Source organism: Rhipicephalus sanguineus, chromosome 10 (assembly GCF_013339695.2).
Source record: "Rhipicephalus sanguineus isolate Rsan-2018 chromosome 10, BIME_Rsan_1.4, whole genome shotgun sequence".
Lineage (NCBI taxonomy): Eukaryota > Metazoa > Arthropoda > Arachnida > Ixodida > Ixodidae > Rhipicephalus > Rhipicephalus sanguineus.
In genome coordinates this window covers 109339162-109350262 of record NC_051185.1, presented here as the reverse complement: position 1 = coordinate 109350262, position 11101 = coordinate 109339162, and positions in this window count along the sequence as shown.

The following is an 11101-nucleotide window of genomic DNA, read 5'->3' as shown; positions in this document are numbered from 1 at the left end:
GGTATGATATTGCTTCGCACACACATGGTTAAGGCTTGGATCGTTCCTACCAATTGTATTGTGGCAGGTAGAGCCGGGCTGCGCAAGTGCAAGATTGCAGAAGACCCAGCACCTCCACCATTCATAACGGAGAAGTACAATGCGGATGTGGAGAATGCGGACGACGCCAACAGATACGGAGACCCGACAGTGCTGGCCTTGTCACATGCAGCAGCTACAACATCCGGCTCGAGACTCTTCTGCGTAGAGCTGACAATCCGGCTGCAGAGCTTTGCAGTGTACGCTTCTTCGTTACGATATGTGCGATATGAAACTTCGTGCTACATGGTGTCGGGCGTAAGGCCAGTCTTACATTTCCACGCTCCTCATCTAGATCAAGTGCTTTGTTATGCTCGCATACACAGCTTTTCAAGACCGCAGGCTGACCGGAAGCCATCGTGGCTTTCATGGTGGAGCAAACGAGCAAGACGCTTTTTAGTAACCCTGAACGATGACCCAGCGGGCGTGCAAATGTCAGTCAGAAACAAGAAATGATGACTCATGTCAAATAGACTCCCCATGTTCTGTGTTTCCACTTATTGCGATTGCTGTTCGTTTATGATTAATAGAAAGATCAGATCCATGTGCTCCAACTCTCAATGTAGATGGCAAATTTAACAAATCAGCTCAAATGCAAAGTTACTTCGATGTCTTTTCTCATACTTCAAATATCTTAATACGGGCCATTAGAGTAGAAGAAATATTGAGGAAGTACAGTACATGAGAAAATTAGTGTGATTTTGTAACATTCATTGTCTTGTCTACAGGACACGCGCATCTGATATTCACCATAGAAATCCCGAAGTTCGCAATACTTTAGTATGCAAGGTGCGCCCCTGCCCTGCCCCCACAAGCGCTCTTGGCGCATGCCTATGGCTGGAGCAATTTCACCGTCTGCAATTCCTGCACCCAACCAGACACATACTGCGAATGCTTACAGTTAGAACAAAGGTATCGCTCTGCCGTCTATGATGCCCGTATTAAAGGGGTGGTGCTACCAAATTTGTGGCTTGCGCGTTCTTTGCTGTAAGCGTTTCCTATAGCTCCAGGAAGCATGATGCACGCACCAAGATTCATGTATTCTCGCTAAAGAATTTAATATCGCCTTTTGATGTGGACAACTTTCGGTTCCGGTTTCTGGGCGCCGAGGTTGGGCAGTGACGTAGAAGTGTAGGGGGCTTGGTTACGTGACAACACAAGACTGTGACGCACTTAGCCAGGAAGCCATCGAAACTCGGCGAGTGATGTAGCAACCGATGCTTTGCCGGTACTATAGGGAACTAAAATATATTCTAGTTCACTACAGCCGGTACGTACGTTGCGGAGGGGGCGGAGGTCACTCACGTCACTACAGCAGATCTGGTGTGACGTCACTACAACTTTCGTTGCCCCTCCTATACAGCTACGTCAGAGTCGGCGCGCTGGCGATGGGTCTCGATCGGGAGAATAGACATTTAGATAAACTTTGGAAGTTAATTAAAATATATTGTAAACGTTTGCTGTGTCCGACCCTTCGTGTGGAATGTCCTTGCATACAGAGGAAACCCACAACAGGCTTTTTAGAGCCTCGAAAATTGATGGCACGACCCCTTTAAGGAACTGATAATAAACTTTGACATCTGAATATATATTTGTGAAGCTCTAGGTATTTTAATAAACAATTGAGGGGAAAACGCATGTGGTGTTTCTTAATAGTTTATATTTAACTCTGGTAATGGCAAGGATGACACCTTTGTCTTTTTGCGTTTAAAGACGCCTACATAGAAGCGAAGCATGACGGCTTCGAACCTTACATGGCCGAGACAAGTGTTTCTTTCGATTCTATCTGAGTATCGGAGACATGGAACATGGAACTCGGGCACAATTGCTCTGACAACCGATATGATACCTTCGTAGTAATACATCCTATAGGCATACACGCGGTCGAGTGCTCTTATTGCAGAAGCGCGTCTTAAACATTTTCGCTGTGGATAATTTCTTTCCATTCCACACGATGAAGTAGCGTCTGTTGGAACTAGTCCCCGATTTTTCTCTCCATTATATTACACCGAATACAAACCGGCATTGTGCCATTAAATTTCTTTCTTGACAAAATATCAGCATTTTTCTTGAATACATGAGTAGCTATATTAGACGGGCTCTTCAATATCAACATATTGAAATTGGCAATGCGTAAGCTCACTTTTCCAAATTTCTTGACTCAGATGGCTTCGTTTATATTACCAGGAATGCTGCGGGTATTGCGCTCTTACGACATGCCCATCTCGATCTGTCTATCGCGAAGAGTGAAGAGAGTGGGTTATGCAAATTCATCAATACACGTCACATGTTTGCGCATCTTTCAGTTGTCGGCTTTATTGAACGCTACACGTGAATGATTACTCCTGCTCAATTGCACACTTTCATAATATTGTTACGCATATGGACAAAGAAAACGAAGGCCGGTGAACGTGCTTGCCGCTCCGAGGAAACTAGGAAGAAGACGACGACGCTGGGAGATCCAACCTGTTGGCCGCTCCTGCGCTCACCTGGTGGCTGCGCTCTTTGCGACAGCGTCTGCTCAGCACGCTTCTTTTTCGCGACGGAGTCCCCGAAACACGCCTGCAGCTCCTCAACGAAAAGATCCCACGTTGTAAGCGCATCCTCGTGCTTTTCGTACCACACAAGTGCGGTGTCGGTCAAGGAGAACACCACGTTGGTGAGCTGAGCGGCTGTGTCCCATCCGTTGGACTTGCTCACTCGCTTGTACTGGATGAGCCACGCGTCGACGTCTTCACCCGCTTTTTCTCCGAAGGGCGGTGGGACTCGGTAGTACTGCAACGGACCGCAAGGTGCTGCCCTGGGAGCATCTCCTTCTTCGGGCATGTCGGAGACAATCTCGTCAGATGGCGGGAGGCCGGCGAGTCGACGGCTTCGACGAAGCTGCAGCAGTGATGGTTCCGTCGTCCTGAGCGCGTACCCCGCACCTCCACCACTCTGTTACGCTCGAAGGAGACCGAGACGTGTACGACTGGAGGGGCCGTTTATTTGGTCGCGAAGGTGAGCGCAGGAGCGGCCAGCAGGTTGGATCTCCCAGCGTCGTCGTCTTCTTCCTAGTTTCCTCGGAATGGAAAGAATTCGCCACTCGATTCTTTCCATTAATTGCCGACCCTGTAATACTATGCAAAATTACTTTTCCGTGCGTAGAGTGCATCATGCACAGATATTTACGAAAGGTATTATTAACGAAGGTAGTTCATTGCCAAATGAAACTCCGCAACTAATTTAAGTAGAGAAATCATGAGGGTTAGCGACGCTTTCAAGGTAAATGAGCAGAGTTCTGTAGCTGCTTCAATGCTATTCTGAGGTACAAGAGGAAAACTTTTTTGCTGCTTATTTTTCCTCTATATTCTAAACAATTGCAAGTAAAAGCGCCTGTGTAGTTTGATGAAACGGAATTCGATAGCTGTGGAGCGTTTTGCAGTGACAAATCACCACGGGTCAGCCACGCCAAACGTCCCAGCCATTTTGGCGACCATCTCAAATGTGGTCGAAAAAAATTGTGCTGATTTCTCGCATGGAAAACAGTAAATTGCTAGAGTACTTCAGAGAAAAAAATTTTGTGATCCCGTGGGAGCTTTTCGAATTTCGCAGAATGTCGTCTGAGCGACGTTTGTTGAATATAATATTATTTCCAATATTATATATAGTATAGTAATATTATAACATATATTATTATTTCTGAGAGCATCGCTTTTTTTTCAATGCCCAATTTGGTTTACATGTTAACGAAAAGCGTCTACTCAAGATGTTGGAGTCTCAACTATATTACTGCACTTTTGCTGCCATATACACCTCCACAAATTTTGTCAAAATGTTTTATGTTTGCATTTTTCTCTTGTAATACTGCGCTATGTATGAATATCCCAGTAATCAATACTCACTCCACGGAAGCCATTTTTTGCCATAAAACTATCTTAAGACCGCTGAAGTTTGAAAATACTACTATAAAAAACACAAATGTGTGAAATCTTCATTTTGGGCCACATTGCGACGCGATTTACACCACGTGGTGCTCCAATTAAAAATCAGATTTATACCTCAATCGAACGCAACTGAATAGTTCTTGTTACATGGTTGTGCTGCGTGTGTTTAGTTCTTTTGCGCCTACAACTGTTGGCGATCAAAGAATCGCATACGTTGATTACATTTTTGTCGATCACACTTTGCTCAGGATTCCGCGGTTCTATCCATCGGCTGGATCGTTGCCGAGTGTGCCAGTGTGTGCACTAGTGATGAAGTTGGCAGAGCAGGGGTCATTTTCTTCGACGATCGCTTTCGGTGGTACTTTCACTTCCGCGAGGCGTTCGACCGTCTACGACGAGCCACGGTGATCCTACACTACGCCAGCAGTGCTACATTATTGCTCGGAGACGCCGACGCATGCGGTGACAATCTCGCGAAGATATCGCCAAAAGTGATCGCTTGCCAGGTGTCAGCCGTGCTGGCACTATATTTACTCATTTATTTTATTTATTTCAGTACCTTCAGGACCCGAAGGCGTTACAAAAGGAAGTGGGTACACTATATACAAAATGAAGTAAACATCAACAAAAAGGAAGTAAAGAAAAGAGAGGAAGAAAAGGCTGCTAAGAGTATACAATGCTTTCAACAACAACCTTAAAAGCAGTGACATTGGTCAGTTGGGCAATGGAGGTGGGCAGGTGGTTGCAATCGTTCGAGGTAATGGGAATAAAAGGATCATGAAAAAATTTCGTACGTGAAAAGGGAACGTGTACTTTGTGTGGGTGGTCACACTTATGAGATATGGAGCGTGGTTTCGAAAGATCTTGTTTTAATTGGGGATTGTGGAAGACTATAAAAAAAGAACAAGGCGAGACACCTTTCTGCGTGTACAAAGAAGTGCAAGGCCCAAATCTGCTTTCATAGATGATATGACATAGATGATCAAGGCAAGAAGCGGCAGCAATTTGGCCATTCACCGTGCTAAGTGTGGCTGTCTACCACGTTTTCAGGAGACCCGGGGGCTGCGCACATACAAGGACCAGACTGCACGTGAAGTTTATGAGGCTTTCGCGATGAAATGTAAAGATGAAGCATGTGTTAGGGCGCCCTCCATTAATCTACAGGCAAGGCATGTTGCTATCTCGGTAACCAATCTCCTATGACTGAACATAACGTGCCGCCGGACGCATGCGCTGCTAGAAGCTCTGATATGTTTCTCTTCCGAGAGTTTTCCGTTTCAGCGTATATTTGCGCGTTTTTATAATAAACCAGCGGTTGGCAGTCAGCGCTAGTCCTGTGTACATTCTTGTCCGTGTCTAATTCGCGCTTTTTTTAACTATAGATACGTACGAACTAGCTCGCATTCACTCGCTTTTAAATTACCTTAATATTTTGCTCACATATCTTCAGCACAGGATGACAATGGTGGGTACATACTGTCCTACAAAGTTCAGTGAGCTCTCGCTACTATTTCAGATAGCGACACTCCTAAATCGTATTGTAGAACTTGACATAAATGTAAAGGCTGTGTCCACGCGCATTGCAATGTCACTGCGATGAGATGTAGCGCCTCATTCAACAAATCTTGCCGAGTTGTTGCCCGTAGTTCCTAGTGAATACAATTTTTTTTCTTGCCTAATGCACTTTTTGTGCATGTTCCATGGGAGTGTTGCTCGAGCGTCAAAGCGATAGCGCGGGCTAGTTAGTTGTGATCACCGGCATTCATTTTGGTAGCACACAAAAAAAGAAAATAAAGACGCAGACACAAGAGAGGACACATAGATGGGACAGTTGGTGTCTAGCGCCCATCCTGTCTATGTGTCTTCTGTTGTGTGTGCTTCCTTATTTTTTTGCGCTACCAAAAAGAATGCCATTGCTCGAACGAGCGGCTCATTTTTTGTTGCTTGTCGTTGACTTGTTTTCCAGCAGCGCATTCTATTGCAGCTGCCTGAATTGTTTAAACTAGAATGCATATCCTAGAGCGAACATATTCTGTTTCGCTTGTTCGCGCTAGTTTCCGGCCTGTGTACAGATGAGTGCTCTGATAAGTTCCCCGGAGCAGCTGTCGCTCCGCAACCCCATGTTTTTTCACTGTAAACCGAAAAAAAAGTTAATTAAAAAGTGAGCTGCCAGGCAATCCTCACCGATCTTTAGAGTCGTCACATTTCCAGGATTTGGGGACATCGGTACGTGGCGCCATCTCTCGGCGGCAGCAATGGCGTTGTGCCATAACTGAATGAAAAATAAGCAAAAAAAATCATATCTCATGAAAGAAGCTAGTTATCAAAAACGACTCCGGGTTATATGCATCAGAGATCCACTGGAACATTTTGGTAAAATTGCAGTATCGCACTACAAAGCGTGTGGCTTCCCAGGACAATTGAACACCGCCCATTGGAAACACATGGGGCCCGTTGTTGAATATTAAGCACTCTGGGAAGACACAGGCTTTGTAGTGCGATACTGCAATTTTAACAAATTGTTCCAGCGGATATTTGCTGCATATAACCGGGAGTCGTTTTTGATAACTGGATTATTTTCAAGAGATATGATTTTTTTCGCCTAGTTCCCATTCAGTTACGGCGGACCACCGCTGTCACCGACGAGAGATGGCACTGCGTGCACATGTCTCCAAATCCTGGTCAAGACTGTTTACAGTCGTCCAGCAACGATGTTTTATAGTCGTTCACCTCGGAAACTTTTGTTACATTCTGCCCTTACTTGCTGACACTATCAGACGCCATTATTACTTATGTTGAACTCTAATAACTCTATGTATCAGTAACTCTAAATGTTGTCAAGTAGAACTGAACACATTAACTGAACAAGATATGGCCCAGTTAACAGGGGCCTAAGATTGGGAACTCTTCCTCCTATATACTCAGCGCTCGCACTTCCCACTAAGTGCGTTCTTCGTACACTCATGCTACGTGGTACACGCAAGAAGTACGGCTAGGTCAGCCTTTAGTTTTAATCTCGTTCGCATTTGGTAAACGGTACCGCATTGGTAACAAAAAAGTTTGCAGTGGCTTAGCTCGGCTATGCCAGGATATACGTAGCGTTAGCAAAGGTTCAGCCGATTATTTTTAGTTTTCCAGATTGTCTAGGATTAATAGCCTTCTTGTGTTCATTCTTCGTACGCTGAACCGCTAATTGCCAGGCAAATACTTCGGGATCCGATGAGATAAGCTTCTCGGCTCTTCTGCGCCGTCGAGCAGCATTTGCGCTCTCCTACTCCATGGCGTTACCCACCTGCAAACGTCAGTCATAGGCGCTATCAAGCGGCCCCAGCGCAGTGTCAGACGGCGACTGCACAGCGAAGGCAAATAGCTGCGCGCGCGCCGGCGCCACTGTGTCTATTGCTACGACGTCACTCCTCGCGAATGCGGCGCAGACCAGCAGCGGCGAGCCGCGCTCGGCGGCGGCGGAGTCTGCACGCGCGCCGGGGCCAGCGTGTCTGCCGCGCCTACGACGCCACTCCTCCCGAACGCGTAGACCTGCAGCGGCGAGCCGCGCGCGGCGGTGTCGGAGAGCGCGTGAGATGCCAGCTCCGGTGACCCAGCTGTGTGACATCACTGATCCTCGCGCATGCGCAGCACAGCTCATGACCCTCCACCCGAAATCGGCTCCGGCTTGGCAAGTGTAGCTAACGCTACAAAAATTTGGGGGACGCTCGAGCTTCACCTTGAAGAGTAGAACGCAATAGCGTCGTGCGCATCGCCTTAAACAGTGCCGCAAGGGAAGGAACTATTGCGCGTGTAACATTGGCCGTTTAATGGTGTCCTGGAATGTCTACTGCATGTACGGTTGCGAAGTGCTCATTACGCCATAATTCTCTTTTCTTTTTTTTGCAATTTGGTGAACTACGCGTCCGTAAGGTGCCACGCCCAATTGCACACTTTGTAAAGGGTGGCAAGTTTAAACAACCCATCCTTTGCGCAATTCAGGTTTTGCCGGCTGGTGCGATCCTACGATTCTGCCACGGAATATTAAATGTTTTACGGAGACCCCTCCCACTACGTGACATTCTTATAGCATTTTCTTACGAGGCAGTTTCAAGCACTGACGTGGCTTTGTGGTAGAACACCTGCTTGCCGCGCAGTAGGCCTGCGTTCGGTTCTCACTCGGACCGAAGAGTTATTTTATTTTTATGTATTTGCATCTATCTCGAAATTTCGCTCACGGAAAACGCCAATTTTTCGCCACTGCCGACACCAGAATTTCTGCGAAAGGAGCTCTTTGGCGCTATGGCGTTAATATGACAATACTCACTTGGTGACCTGGAAAAGCTTTTCGTCGTCCCAGTGCGGGTTGATAGAAGCCAGCTGACTGGCGATGCGGTTGTGCTCCCTCACCCACAAAGTTTGCATCGATAGTATGCCAGGTTGTTGGTTGGCCCGGATGTCCCCTGCAAGAGACACACGGCAGGTCACTCTCTCCACCTGGGTGAATGAAATTCAGTAGATAGCCGGAATGAATCATTCGAGCGACAAACGAAGGAAGAAATGCAGGAGACAGAACAAGAGACGAAAGTTTCTCTCACAAAACACATGCTTATAGAACCACGCTCTCTGTAGAGGGCTTCGCCGTCGGAAGATAAACGACGGAATCACGCAGCAGCAAGTTGGTGTAAGTTAAAATTAAAATATCGTGTATTTCAAGCTGCTTTGCCAACTAGTATGAAATGTTGCGGGGTCATTCGCTAATATACAACAACCAACTTTTATTATTAAACATATATAACGAGACGTTGGTGCAAAAGCGTGGCGCCGGCTATTACTCTTCCCTTGCATTACAGTTGGCGCCGCAGAGTAGTGAACAAGCACGGAAGTATAGAAACAGTGGCATGGACGAACAATCACGCTCTGAGTCTCAGTCGCTCGATACAAAAAAGTGTGCACTCAACAGAAAAGTTCAAAAGGCGCAAATATCCACGAAAACGAAATGTACACAGGTAGCACAAAAGTTCGCCTATATGTTGTCACAGCAGATCACTTGTAAATTGTCCCATAAGCGCCGCACTGAAACTGCAACAACCACGTTTGCAAAATAAAAAAAAATGCTGCACAAGTAAGAAAATGCAAGAAACATGTAGCCAATAACGCTGGTTGATAATTCAATGCGAACAATATGTTTTACAAAAAGATTAAGTACCTGTGATATTTCTCATTTCCCCAGAAATTGTTGGCCATGGACCAAACATTTTCGCTATTGATAGTGGCCGTCTATCCAAACCATGTAGTTTTTCCAAAAGTTCGTGACGAGGAGCAGTATCACTTATAGAGTGTAGAAGAAGGTGCTCTATGACTTCTACAGGTTTTTTTTTGTTTTTTTTTTTGCACGAACATGTAGCACTGTTAGTTTCTCTTACTATATACAGGAGGTTCTCTGTGCAGCATGGTATGTGAAGTATATATTTAGTTTCGCTCGCGCATAGTGATGCATCTCGCTTAGAGGATCGGATATGTTAGTGAGGACGCACAGTAAAGATAGCCGCCGCAGTGGAGCCGTGAGTTGGCATGTAACTGAGCAACTGTGCTCGCCATTGTCGTGATTGGAATTTTGCTTGTATCGCGGGCGCCATGTTAGCCCAAAGCAAGTTGTGTTCTTAAGAGGTGCTACCAGATGTCATTAGTATCGCATTCTGCGGAGGATGTGTGCAAGTCTGCATCAGACTGCTGAAATGGAATGGTTTGTCCATAACAAAATGGAGCAAACAGCTTCCGCAATGTGACGTAAAACTGAAGACTATGCCTTGCGCAAACGAATTGGCGAGATATGTGGAGCGTTCCGAGTACATCGACAAGGTGAATCATGTGTCAGTGTAATTCCGCTTTCGCTGCGTCACTTTGAATTACGCTACTTAGCAAATCTTTCTTTGCGGACAGCAGCGGTTTGTTTTAACGCGATAGGGTTAAACAGCTCGTTTCGCAGAAATTCCGGTGTCGGTGTCGGCGTCGTTGGTTGCGAGCGAAAAATCAGCGCTGTCCGTGAGCGAAAGTTCGAGATAGATGAAAATAAATAAACAATAAAGATAATTGACTTGAGTGAGAATCGAGCCCATCACTGCTTCGTGGCAAGTAGGTGCTCTACCGTGGAGTAACGCCAGCGTTTCTAACTGTTAAAAAAAGGAAAGCTATTTGAATGTCATGTAGTGCGGGGTGTCTGAACGCATGTAGTATGCGTGCCAGAAGCGTAGAATCGCGCCAGGCGTCAAAGCATGTGAATTGCACAAGTGGTTGGATTAAAGGCCTACCACTTACAAAGAGCGCAGGCATCATTAATCTCAATTACCAGCAACATCATCAGCAAAGCATGCGTAGGTGTGCGTGTTGCTTGCTTTGTTCAAAACTATTGGCAAACTAAGCCTACATAATGCACTGAGAGACCACATTGAAGCGATGCCTACGTACCGGCCCTCGAGCAGAAGGCGTTCTCTTCCGGGCGGCTGCAACTGTCGGCGTAAGGGAGGAGGCTGTCCGCCATGTATTCCGCGCCGTCAATGTCCTGGCTCAGCATAAGACCTGCGTCTCCCGCAAAGTAAAGAAGATCGCCGTGAAAAGGAGTACAATTGTGAGTGATAGATTCGCTGCCTACCGTTAAGTGCCACATTTCCGAAGCCTTTCCACGGCGTCGAGAGACTGGCAGCTTCAGTAAGCGCTTCTGAACCTGCCGTTTCACAGTCCCTTTCAACGCTGTTACACATGAGGTCACGTACACCCGGGAGAAAAACTTCTATGACACGGGCCTCGCAATGGAACGGCAGTTTATAATACTACAAGACTTTTCTAATTCAACCAATAACTGTGTAGGTTAGAGGAGCTATATTACAGCTTGAAGATTTTAATTAGAGATGCGACTCTTAGGGTATGCGAGGATTTATTTGCAGCCACGTAGGCGTCGCAACGGCGGCTACATGGTTGAGCGTTCGCTTCCCATGCGGTAGGTTCTGGGTTCGATTCCCTGTACCCACGCTTGCTTGAAGTAAACCTTAAAAGTGGTGGAGTATCTTGGAACTTAACAGGCATTAGGAAGTTCTTTAAGACATTTGCATACC